The sequence below is a fragment of the Schistocerca piceifrons genome, chromosome 2, assembly GCF_021461385.2.
Source record: "Schistocerca piceifrons isolate TAMUIC-IGC-003096 chromosome 2, iqSchPice1.1, whole genome shotgun sequence".
NCBI lineage: Eukaryota > Metazoa > Arthropoda > Insecta > Orthoptera > Acrididae > Schistocerca > Schistocerca piceifrons.
In genome coordinates, this window is record NC_060139.1 from 316,380,984 (window position 1) to 316,393,060 (window position 12,077).

Below are 12,077 nucleotides of genomic sequence, written 5' to 3' on the forward strand. Positions count from 1 at the left end.
TTTGTCTGATAAGGTAATTGTAGTTGCTGGTGTTACTTTCGGAGATAGTTGATGATGGTACGTGGCACTATCACTCGAAGAGTCTTCATGAGTGCAACTTTCGTCGGTGCCTTCGCCGTCTGTAGAATCAGTCTGCAATATCGAGTGTTTCAGTTGTTTCTAGCCACATGTCTGCGCCATTTACATGCTCGTCTAGAAGTTTAACAACCATGTCGCACAAGACATAGTCTTCACGCATGTTTTCTGTTGATTGCATCATTTTGCGTCTGTGGTATATCTCCATGGCAAGCAGCAAAACATTTACAGGGTTCGCCATTACCTGTGAGGGGAGATTGAATGTTCACCGTAAAGTGGCTTGCGGAGTATAGATGAACATGTACAGAACATCTTTCGCATCTCTAACCAGTTTCAGGACGGTGTGTTTCGAAATACGTACCAGAAATTAAAAGGACGTGCATGCCACAGAAACTAATATTCGTTTTCCCTTTCCACCAAAACCGTGCAGCGACATTCCTCTTTAGTGAACGCCGCGATAAGACGGCCGTACTTCCCGACCATGCGCACAACGCTCGCGACCCGCCATTTCCAGGGGTGGCCATCTGTCACTGCAAGCGCCAAGCAGGAAACACAGCCATGTTCGCGATTTTTTTTAGGTGACTTCCAGTTCATGTCAGCAGCTACAGTTTTGCATACGGACCTTTTGCACAGTTAAATAACAGTGCTAAAAAAAGCAAGACATGTTTCGGCATGACGAGTCTGACCATTCCCTTGTCAGTCGCTAAGTGAAGGTCCTCGGACACTGCTCTGTCTTTGGTGAGAGGTAGTGCCTGAAATTTGGTATTCCTGGCACACTCCTGACACTGGATCCCCGAATACTGAATTCTGCAATTATTTCTGAAATGGAATTTGCCATGCGTCTATCTCCTACTACCATTCCGCGTACAAAACCTGTTACTTTCGGTCCTGCGGCCATAATCACGTCGGAAACCTTTCCACGTGCATCACCTGATAACAAACGGCAGCTCCACAGTGCACTATTCTTTCATACCTTGTGTACGCGGTACTACCGCCTTCTCTATGTGCGCATATGGCATCTCATGACTTTTGGCACGTCAGTGTATTTTCATGTAAGATCATCCTGGGAAATACTGCATAATGTCAAGTCGTTAATTTAGACTTGATCATAGCAAAAGTAAGTTCTGTATAAAGTTCGTTGGAAGTCGCTAAGAAACACTTCATGAGTATAATGTGGGTAATCTACAGTCCTCGAGTTACTCTGTTAGAAGACGTATGCGCTATTTATATCGCTAATACTTCTCTTACTGTATTTTATCTTTAACGTACAGCTGTAGCACTTAATGAGTAGGTTATGACAACATTTTATATTTTGAAATTCGGTCAATAATTTTGTGAAATACTGAAGAGAAAATTTTTTTCCCCCTGGAAGAGCCGTTAGGTAGGCAAATTGCAGCTGAATCAGGGCGACGGATGTAGCCACTTATCGATATAGATTACAATCTGTTTCATGAGGTCCTCAGAAAGTAAGAATATTCATTTACCGGAGAGTTGCTGCGGCCAATACAGGAGAAAGAGGCCTTCAACCAGTCAGCCTGAGTTGTAGCTGGTTTACACTAAGTAAACACATTGCCTTGACGGAACCCGATGGCCATCTTGTAAAAGATTTTCTTAATTACGGGCGACACAAATGGTATGATTGCCAGGTCGGCTTTTCAGCAAGTCGTTATCATATGATGTTTTCAAAAGAAACTGAAATACTGAAATAGTAGAAAACTAAACTGCAGTATCAGAATTAACTTCTACACACAAATATACTTACTAGAATGCGTTACATAGCAACTCGTGGAAGAACATGTGAACTGGCCAGGAGATGCTTTCTGAATGTGGGCTCTAAAACTGAAGTGTATAGCAGACTACATCACAGAATACAGTTAATAGCTTTTAAAATGCACGTGTAACATTAAAATATATTAAATTTGCTGTTTCTTGCTCACTTGTGACCCCCAGTGACCAGTTTAACACTCGATGGTCAAGACTGCAAAATGGCTCTGAGCACTATGCGACTTAACTGCTGAGGTCATCAGTCGCCTAGAACTTAAAACTAATTAAACCTAACTAACCTAAGGACATCACACACATCCATGCCCGAGGCAGGATTCGAACCTGCGACCGTAGCGGTCATGCGGTTCCAAACTCAAGCGCTAGATCCGCAAGGCCACACCGGCCCGCTCAAGACTGCAGGCGGATGTCGTTTACCCCGATGTTGGTACATGTTTAGCTTGCCTTTGAGACAGTTACACGTCACAATCAGAGAAATCAGAGTTCATGCAGAAATTTATCGACATAGTTTCTTCTCATTCATCATTCTCGAATGGAACAGGGACAGGGGGGTAAAAGATAGTGGTAACAGATCTACCTTCCGCCACACACACAGTAAGGCAGAAGAGAGAGAGAGAGAGAGAGAGAGAGAGAGAGAGAGAGAGAGAGAGCGCAGTTCTTTCCAGTGGGACAGTCGATCATATGAAAGCACGACAGTTTGAGTCGTTAGCGCGATGTCGCGGCCAGACTAAGGGTGCGTGAAAGAAAAGGGGCTGCATCTCCGAGGTCTTGAAGACATTGATCATCCGACGTACAACCTTTCAAGGATGCGCCGTGAACATCTCTATGCGGAAAAAACCAACGCTGTCATAATCAGTTGGCGTAGCCAACAATGTGTCCATGACTGCGGTCGTTGTCGAGTATCTGGATTTTAACAGCTGAAGCTGATACACATAAAAAAAAACTCTTCTTATAAGCCCTACAGGAAGTTTTTAAATCGCTGAAATTACGAAGATGAAGGATGATGTTTTGCTGACGGCATTAAACTGCTTGTGTCTATTGCAGACAAACTTGAATCAATGATTTTAATACTTAAAAGATCAAATTTTAACGTTAGCCTGAAAATTTATTCTGGTAAGACTAAAATAAATTATTATTAGCACACTGAAAACTAACAAACTTATTCAGGAGTTGTTGCAACTGTCGAAGACAACGACTCGACTGACAACGACAGAAATGAACAGAGGAGTAAAAATTACTTGGCGTAATTTTGGCAAGAGCTTCCGATTAATCTAAAATGGAAATTTTTGGTTTAGTGTGTGTTGTCAGTTTTGACTTACGGGAATGATCCGTAGAGTCTTTATTCGAAATCTTTTCAAGAACTGAGAGTTCCTCAACGAGCAATCGAAAGATTCACGTTCTGTAGACACAGGGAAACAGAAAAACAAACAGATCAGGGAACAGAATGAACTGGAAGCTGTTGACCCGATTGCAGCTAGACTGCAGCCTTCCTTCGCCGCGCTCTAGGAGGGGGAGGGTGGCGAGTCTTTCGCTCCGGCTACCTTCATTCTCGGGAAAGCTTCCCGGTACACATTTCCAGCAGTCTGAGTGGACGTGGGACAGTTCTCGAAGGACTGTAACGAGGAAAGATGTCCACCCCTATTGGGGATTGAACACGGCACCTCTAAGTCTGGAGTCTAATGACCTAGCCATTGTTAGACCACCACGGCCACAACTGCGAGTCTAATGAAAACGAAATGGAGATAGGCAGAAGCAAGGCAAATGAATGGTGGACGAACAAAGCAAGTTCTTTGCTGGTCTCCAAGAGGTAAGAAAAGACCGAGCGAGGACCTGTTGGATGGAGAATCAATAACATCAGAAGACGCGCTGGAGCCACGTAGATTCTTATAACCGAAGACTCCGATGCATGGGAGTGTCTAGAGGGGACCTGTACCCAGCAGTGGATTACAAATGGCTGGCTATAATAATCACAATGAGCAGCCGATATACTACCAGATCACTTGCCATTTCGCTTTTGGATAACAATACGTGGTGACCTGCTGCAGAATCCCGAACTACATCCTCTTTAGCAGCGCGGGATTAGCCGAGCGGTCTCAGGCGCTGCAGTCATGGACTAAGCGGCTGGTCCCGACAGGGGTTCGAGTCCTCCCTCGGGCATGCGTGTGTATGTTTGTCCTTAGGATAATTTAAGTTAAGTAGTGTGTAAGCTTAGGGACTGATGACCTTAGCAGTTAAGTCCCATAAGATTTCACACGCATTTGAACATTTTTTGAAATCCTCTTTATGGGGTGTATAAGACACCAGTACACACGCTTATAGTTCACCACCTGTCACGGGGCAAAGAGGTTAATATGGACGCACGATCGCCACGAAAAAACGCTTGAAACACGGAATGTGATCGCCTTGGCTGGTGAATCACAGTATACGTTTACACACGGCGATCACGAGCTACAAATGAGTCGTAAACCACCGAGGCAAAACCTCTCTCCAAATAATAGCGCACCGTTGAGGCTGGTGGTTAACATCTCAAATGGGGGAAACTTACGAGGTATGAAATAGGGACACTGATACATCCGCCTTCTTGACTCACCGAGAAATGATAGGAGAAAGTACTATCTAATCAAGTGCACACGTTGTTTTGCGTACAGCGCCGTGAAGTTACCAGTACTTCCATGAAATTAGTGCACCAGTTCCCGTTTTAAGAACTCCGTTAGAATGGATTTGGCGAACAGTCACGTATATGAGCGTAGCTATAAGCTGCCTCCACGTTCCCATTGGTCACCTAGCCTTATTTTCTTTTGCGGACATCTTGGACGAGAACGAAAGTTATGGACGCTTCTTGGATCCGGCTTTGAGAAATCTCCATGCGTTATGGGAGGCAGGTAATGCTTGGTCGTTTATAAATGAGAATAGCTCCCCAATGCTTTCCGCGTATTACGGAATACGTGCTACGCCACGCTGCAAGAATTATGAAGGTTGGATGTAACTGATGCACACTGCGAAGCAGGTATTTCCTTTTACTTGTGATAACAGTTCTTGACAGCTTTCTTGGTGTCTTCTTTCGCACAGTCATCAGTGACAAGGCTGCGCGTGTTACGTCATGTAACAGTAATCCACACTAGTCCGTAACATATTCGCAACATTGCTGGGAATTACTGGCCTCATTAAAAACAAATTAGCTGTCTAATTCCTAAAATGATTAAAAACTGCTTCGCCCGAAGCATCAGTCATTATGGCACTGTTCGAAAAAAACCTAATTTGACTCTGAATCTTTCGGAAATTATCACTGATGTGATCATATTCCCCGTAATTGTCACTGACCTGTTAACATCCGACATGTCACTTGATAAGTAATTTCTGGGAGACACGTATAAGGCATAATGATAGACTCAATATATTTCTTCCTAATTAAGATAACCTAGTTACCTTTTCCATCCTCTATGAACACTTCCAGAAAGTAGCGGGTTTCATTGAGGCTCGCCCACCGGTGTGGCCGAGCGGTTCTAGGCGCTACTGTCGAACCGCGCGACCGCAACGGTCGCAAGTTCGAATCCTGCCTCGGGCATGGATGTGTGTGATGTCCTTAGGTTAGTTAGGTTTAAGTAGTTCTAAGTTCTAGGGTACTGATGACCTCAGATGTTAATTCTCATAGTGCTCAGAGCCATTTGATTTTTTTTTTCATTGAGGCTTGTGCGAGAATAATACTTCGCATGTGTCAGTTTTATGAAGAGCACAAATAGTCATCAATGACAACTCGCCCGTGGTTTATGATTTCCTTATGAATTATTTTAACAAGAGCACAATTATCGGAAGTTATAAATATCTTTGTGTGACTGAAACGTAGATGTATGTTATATCGTTGATGCTAGGCGGATGGACCCGTTCGACTGTAAACATGAAAAAGATATGGTTTAATACTGAACACTATAGCCGAGGCATCTCTTTTAAGATCATAAATTTTCATTTCTTCTGTCAGTATCATGGGGGCTACTCTGGGAAGAAGGTAGAGCTGGCAGAGGCTGCAAGTAAGATGGGGCTGGACGTTTTAGCTGTTAGTGACATTCGGGTAAGGGGTGAGAAAGAAGAGGAAGTGGGAGAATACAAGGTCTACCTGTCAGGAGTCAAAGCAGGAATAACACAATGGGGTGTAGGGCTTTACATCAGGAAAGAAATGGAACCCAGCGTAGTTGCAATAAGGTATGTAAACAAACGACTGATGTGGATAGATTTGACAGTGTCTAGCAAGAAAATTAGGATTGTGTCAGTATGTTCGCATTTTGAAGGGACAGATCAAGATAAGATGGATAGTTTTTATGAGGCACTCATAGTTGTTAGAATAAAGGACAAGGAAAGTGTTCTGATCATGGATGATTTTAATGCCAGGATTGGAAATCGAACAGAAGGGTATGAAAAGGTTACGGCTAAATTTGGACAGGATATGGAGGCCAACAGGAACGGGAAACAACTCTTGGATTTCTGTGCCAGTATGGGCTTAGTAATCACAAACTCCTTTTTTAAACATAAGAACATTCACCGATATACTTGCGAAGGCAGGGGAACCAGACCTGTCATTGACTTTATAATAACAGATCAGGAATTCAGGAAGGCTGTGAGGGACACACGAGTATTCAGGGGATTCTTTGATAACACTGATCATTATTTAATCTGCAGTGAAATTGGGATTGTGAGGCCGAAAGTGCAGGAGGTCAGGTCCATATGTAGGAGGATAAGAGTGGAGAAACTTCAGGATAAGGAAATCAGGCACAAGTACATAACAGCGATCTCAGAAAGGTACCATTTAGTTGAATGTAGTCAATTACAGTCATTGGAAAAGGAATGGACAAGGTACAGGGACACAGTACTAGAAGTGGCTAAAGAATGTCTTGGAACAGTAGTGTGTAGAAGTAGGATGAAGCAAACAGCGTGGTGGAATGACACAGTCAAGCCTGTAAAAGGAAAAAGAAGGCGTATCAAAAATGGCTACATACTAGAACTCAGGTAGACAGAGAAAGTTATGTTGAAGAAAGAAACAAAGCCAAACAGATAATTGCAGCATCCAAGAAGAAATCTTGGGAAGACTTTGGAAACAGGTTGGAGACTATGGGTCAAGCTGCTGGAAAACCATTCTGGAGTGTAATTAGCAGTCTTCGAAAGGGAGGTAAGAAGGAAATGACAAGTATTTTGGACAGGTCAGGAAAACTGCTGGTGAATCCTGTGGATGCCTTGGGCAGATGGAGGGAATATTTTGAAGAGTTGCTCAATGTAGGTGAAAATGCGATCAGTAAAGTTTCAGATTTCGAGGTAGAATGGGATAGGAATGATGATGGAAGTAGGATCACATTTGAGGAAGTGGAGAAAATTGTCAATAGATTGCAGTGCAATAAAGCAGCGGGGGTGGATGAAATTAAGTCGGAACTCATCAAATACAGTGGAATGTCAGGTCTTAAATGGCTACACAACATAATTGAAATGGCCTGGGAGTCGGGACAGGTTCCATCAGACTGGACAAAAGCAGTAATCACACCAATCTTTAAACATGGAAACACAAAAGATTGTAACAACTACAGAGGTATCTCTTTAATCAGCGTTGTGTGTAAAATCTTCTCAGGTATTGTTGAAAGGAAAGTGCGAGTATTAGATGAGGACCAATTGTATGAAAATCAGTGTGGGTTTAGGCCTCTTAGAGGTTGTCAGGACCAGATCTTTAGCTTACGGCAAATAATGGAGAAGTGTTATGAGTGGAACAGGGAATTGTATCTATGCTTTATAGATCTAGAAAAGGCATATGACCGGGTTCCTAAGAGGAAGTTATTGTCTGTTCTACGAGATTATGGAATAGGAGGCACACTTTTGCAAGCAATTAAAGGTCTTTACATGGATAGTCAGGCAGCAGTTAGAGTTGACGGTAAATTGAGTTCATGGTTCAGAGTAGTTTCAGGATTAAGACAAGGCTCCAACCTGTCTCCACTGTTGTTCATATTATTTATGGATCATATGTTGAAAACAATAGACTGGCTGGGTGAGATTAAGATATGTGAACACAAAATAAGCAGTCTTGCATATGCGGATGACTTAGTTGTGATGGCAGATTCGAATGAAAGTTTGCAAAGTAATATTTCAGAGCTAGATCAGAAATGTAAGGACTATGGTATGAAGATTAGCATCTCCAAAACGAAAGTAATGTCAGTGGGAAAGAAATATAAACGGACTGAGTGCCAAACATGAGGAACAAAGTTAGAACAGGTGGACGGTTTCAAGTACTTAGGATGCATATTCTCACAGGATGGCAACATAGTGAAAGAACTGGAAGCGAGGTGTAGCAAAACTAATGCAGTGAGCGCTCAGCTACGATCTACTCTCTTCTGCAAGAAGGAAGTCAGTGCCAAGACTAAGTTATCTGTGCACCGTTCAATCTTCCGACCAACTTTGTTGTATGGGAGTGAAAGCTGGGTGGATTCAGGTTACCTTATCAACAAGGTTGAGGTTACGGATATGAAAGTAGCTTGGATGATTGCAGGTACTAGTAGATGGGAAAAAGACAGGAGGGTGTCCACAATGAGGAAACCAAAGAAAAACTGGGAATGAACTCTATAGATGTAGCAGTCAGGGCGAACAGGCTTAGATGGTGGGGTCATGTTACACGCATGGGAGAAGCAAGGTTACCCAAGAGACTCATGGGTTCAGCAGTAGAGGGTAGGAGGGGTCGGGGCAGACCAAGGAGAAGGTACCTGGATTCGGTTAAGAATGATTTTGAAGTAATAGGTTTAACATCAGAAGAGGCATCAGTGTTAGCACTGAATAGGGGATCATGGAGGAATTTTATAAGGGGGTCTATGCTCCAGACTGAACGCTGAAAGGCATAATCACTCTTAAATGATGATGATGATGATGATGATGATGATCACTGTAACAATTCACTGCTTGATTCACTCTTGTAAGTAGGATCGATTACGATGCTTCGGAGGATACTCAGAACGGACCAAATCTCACTGATTTACCCTTGACAGAGGAACCGTTGGATAGGTTTAGGTGTACTGCTACAAGAGTCTTAGCAATCGTGTTCATTTTGCCTTATACTGTTCTGTAAACAGTCAGCACAGTTGACTGCGCTGTCCGCAATGCTCACTCTGACAACCTTAGAGCGTTCGTTCCAAAATTCCGTTTTTATTAACAACATTTTTGTACTTGCTTGAATTATACTAAGTTGGACCGCATGGTTATCATTATCAACAGTATAGGTAATTTGACAAGTTCATGAATTTGGAGTTGTTCTAAAAAAGTTATGAATTTGAATATTTATTTTAGTTTTTCATGTGGTTTGATGAGACCAGGAGAGATAATGCTACTTCATCATGGGATTCGTCAATAAATTATTCGCGGAAAGCTGAGAAGAAAATTGAAGAAAAGAAGTCGACAAACAAAAAAACACAAGATATTGACAATACTACGTATAATAAACAATATGGTTATTTGAAAAGCTACAAGCTGCTGCGAGGAATTACTTTACAGAATGAAACGAATATACCAACCGAAAGTCTGTCGGGTTACTGTAAAGATTTGAAGATCTGCCCTTTATTGCATAAATTTTACAGTTACTCTGGAAGACAACTGAATATGAAACGCAAAGAAGAGCGCACATCTTTCTATATAATGATAAAAATATTGTTATGTAAGTGCAAATGCTTTTTCCGCCTAGTATTCACTGAGAGAATGTGTTCCTTTTATAAATGATGACCAACTGAAACCCTCAGCTGCCGACAGGTGTTATTGATATACCTCGATGTGGACAGCTGAAAATGTGTGCCCCGACCGGGACTCGAACCCGGGATCTCCTGCTTACATGGCAAACGCACTATCCATCTTTTTTTTCTTTTTTTTTTTTTCGTTATTGATCGTTGAGTTTGGTCGTTGCGGACGTCGCAAGACATCCTGCTCAAGTTCGGTGGTTGATCCTTCCACTCAGTTTTTTTATTACAGAGGCCAACCGGCTCTCTGACCGAACACGCTGAGCTACCGTGCCGGCACCAGATGAATAGCGCGACTGCAGGGACTTATCCCTTGCACGCTTCCCGTGAGACTTACATTCCCAACTGCCCACAATTCTACATATGTAATGTACCTTATAGACATTTGCCCATCCACTCATTGGACAGTTGGGAATGTGAGTCTCACGGGAAGCGTGCAACGGATAAGTCCCTGCAGTCGCGCTATTCATCTGTGTCCTCGATGGCTCAGATGGATAGAGCGTCTGCCATGTAAGCAGGAGATCCCGGGTTCGAGTCCCGGTCGGGGCACAAATTTTCAGCTGTCCACATCGAGGTATATCAACAACACCTGTCGGCAGCTGAGGGTTTCAGTTAGTCATCATTTATTCCAGGGAAAAAGCTGCACGGTCATCAACAGTATCTATTCGCTCGAGAACAGTTACTGTCTTCATATCTGTGTTCCTTTTAAATGAGTCCGTATTATTAATCACAGATCCTATGAGACAGCAGAGGAATAGTAGTAGCAGCAGTACTGATAGCAAAAGTACTAGTAGTACCAGTTTTATTATCTTAAAAAGATGATGAACATATGGCATTAAAAGTTATGAATAAAAAGAACGCAATTCATATATAGAGAAATTTACGTCTAGTTTGTCAACGTTAGGACACATGGTCGCCTGCAGCCTGACGCACTGCTCTGCAAAACTTGAGGAGGACAGGGAGAAAGTAACACAACGTATTAATTACTGGGTAGCAATAAAGTGCGGGAGGATGTTGGCAGAGGTGTCTCGGTCGCGCACGGAAAGTTGGACGTCACTTCGCGAGAAGTCAGCGTGACTACAGCGCCAAATGGGTCTGGCACAGCAACACGAGACAGTTGAAGGAATGTGAAAAGCCAGTGTGTGTCAATAAGCGCGCAGTTAAGGTGCACTGTGTCACTGTTCCTCGTTACAATGTGGTCCGGAAACGACATCTGGCAGACTCGCGAAATAATCTCCGGGAAACTGAAAGAAGAACGACCTGTGACAATTGTAGTCCAGCCGTTTGGTATTACTCATAGCATTGTTTCACGTGCATGCGGAGCGTTCCGAAGCGCAGGCCTGCTGCCCGAAGGAGAGGAGGTGGTCGACCTCGGTCACCTATAGCAGCAGGTGACCGCTATATTGCACAACAGGCGAGAAGGGACTCACGTCAAACAGCGGATGCAGCTGCAAACATATTTAACAGGACTGGCAAGGCACGCAGTCCCATGCTCCATGGTGACACGGCAACTGTATGGGAGTGGTCTCTGTGCCCCGCGACAATTACGTTGTATTTCTTTGATAGCCGCACACCGGCGGCATCATTGCGAAGGTGCAGACCATGGGGGATTGAATCACCTAGAGGTGGCGTCGCGTGCTCTTCTCACATGAGATCAGATTCAGTCTTGAGCAGTGATTCTGGACGAACCCCCATATGGCGAGAGGTAGAAACAAGTAATTCATCCAGGAACACCGTCGAACGTGATCGTTTTGGCGGTCCAGGTGTTACGGTGTGTGGAGGCCTAATGTTGTATGGGTGTACAGATCTCCAGATGTCGTAACGCGGTACTTCTATCGGTTAACCTTATTGTGACACTGTACTCCTTCCCCGTGTGCGTCTATTCAGGTGTGTTTTGCCCAGATTTCATTTTTACTGATGACAGTTCGTGACCGTATGGAATGGCGCAGGTAGAGGAGCTCTTGGAAAACGAGGATATTCGCTGATTGGACTGGCCTAACCGTTCTCCCGAGTTTCATCCCAGTAAGCACGTGTGGAGTGCGTTGGAGGACGTGTTTCAGCACGTCAGCATGGATCAACGGCGATCTAGCAGTTATTAACAGGTCTGGTGGAGGAATGAAGCGCCCTACCACAGGAACTCCTTGACAGCCCTGTGTACAGCATGGGAGCTCGTTCCAGAGCATTCATTTACGCCTTTGGTGATCCCACATCATATTAAGAACTGTGTCTCTCCTTTTGTAATGCTCAGTGAACCATCATAAATCGCAGTGATTGCAATGTAATTATGGTCTTTGAATAAAAGTATCATTCCTGCTCGTCTCAATGTGTATTCAGTTATCTTCTGCACCAAAGTGTAGCAGTTTTTTATATGCATGCTGCAACTTTCACCTTACTGTATTACTTGGCAGTGACACATTACGCGAAAGTTACTCTCGTCCTTCAATGCATAATATAGGATATTTGTAAACACAACTT

The 12,077-nt window shown here is 43.5% G+C and overlaps 1 non-coding gene across 1 annotated transcript; it reads left to right on the forward strand.

The window, feature by feature from the left end:
* Nucleotides 1–10,077: 10,077 nt before the first annotated feature.
* Trnat-ugu lies at nt 10,078–10,151 on the forward strand. Its single transcript has one exon. It is a non-coding gene; the product is annotated as a tRNA-Thr (tRNA).
* The last annotated feature ends 1,926 nt before the right edge of the window (nt 10,152–12,077 follow it).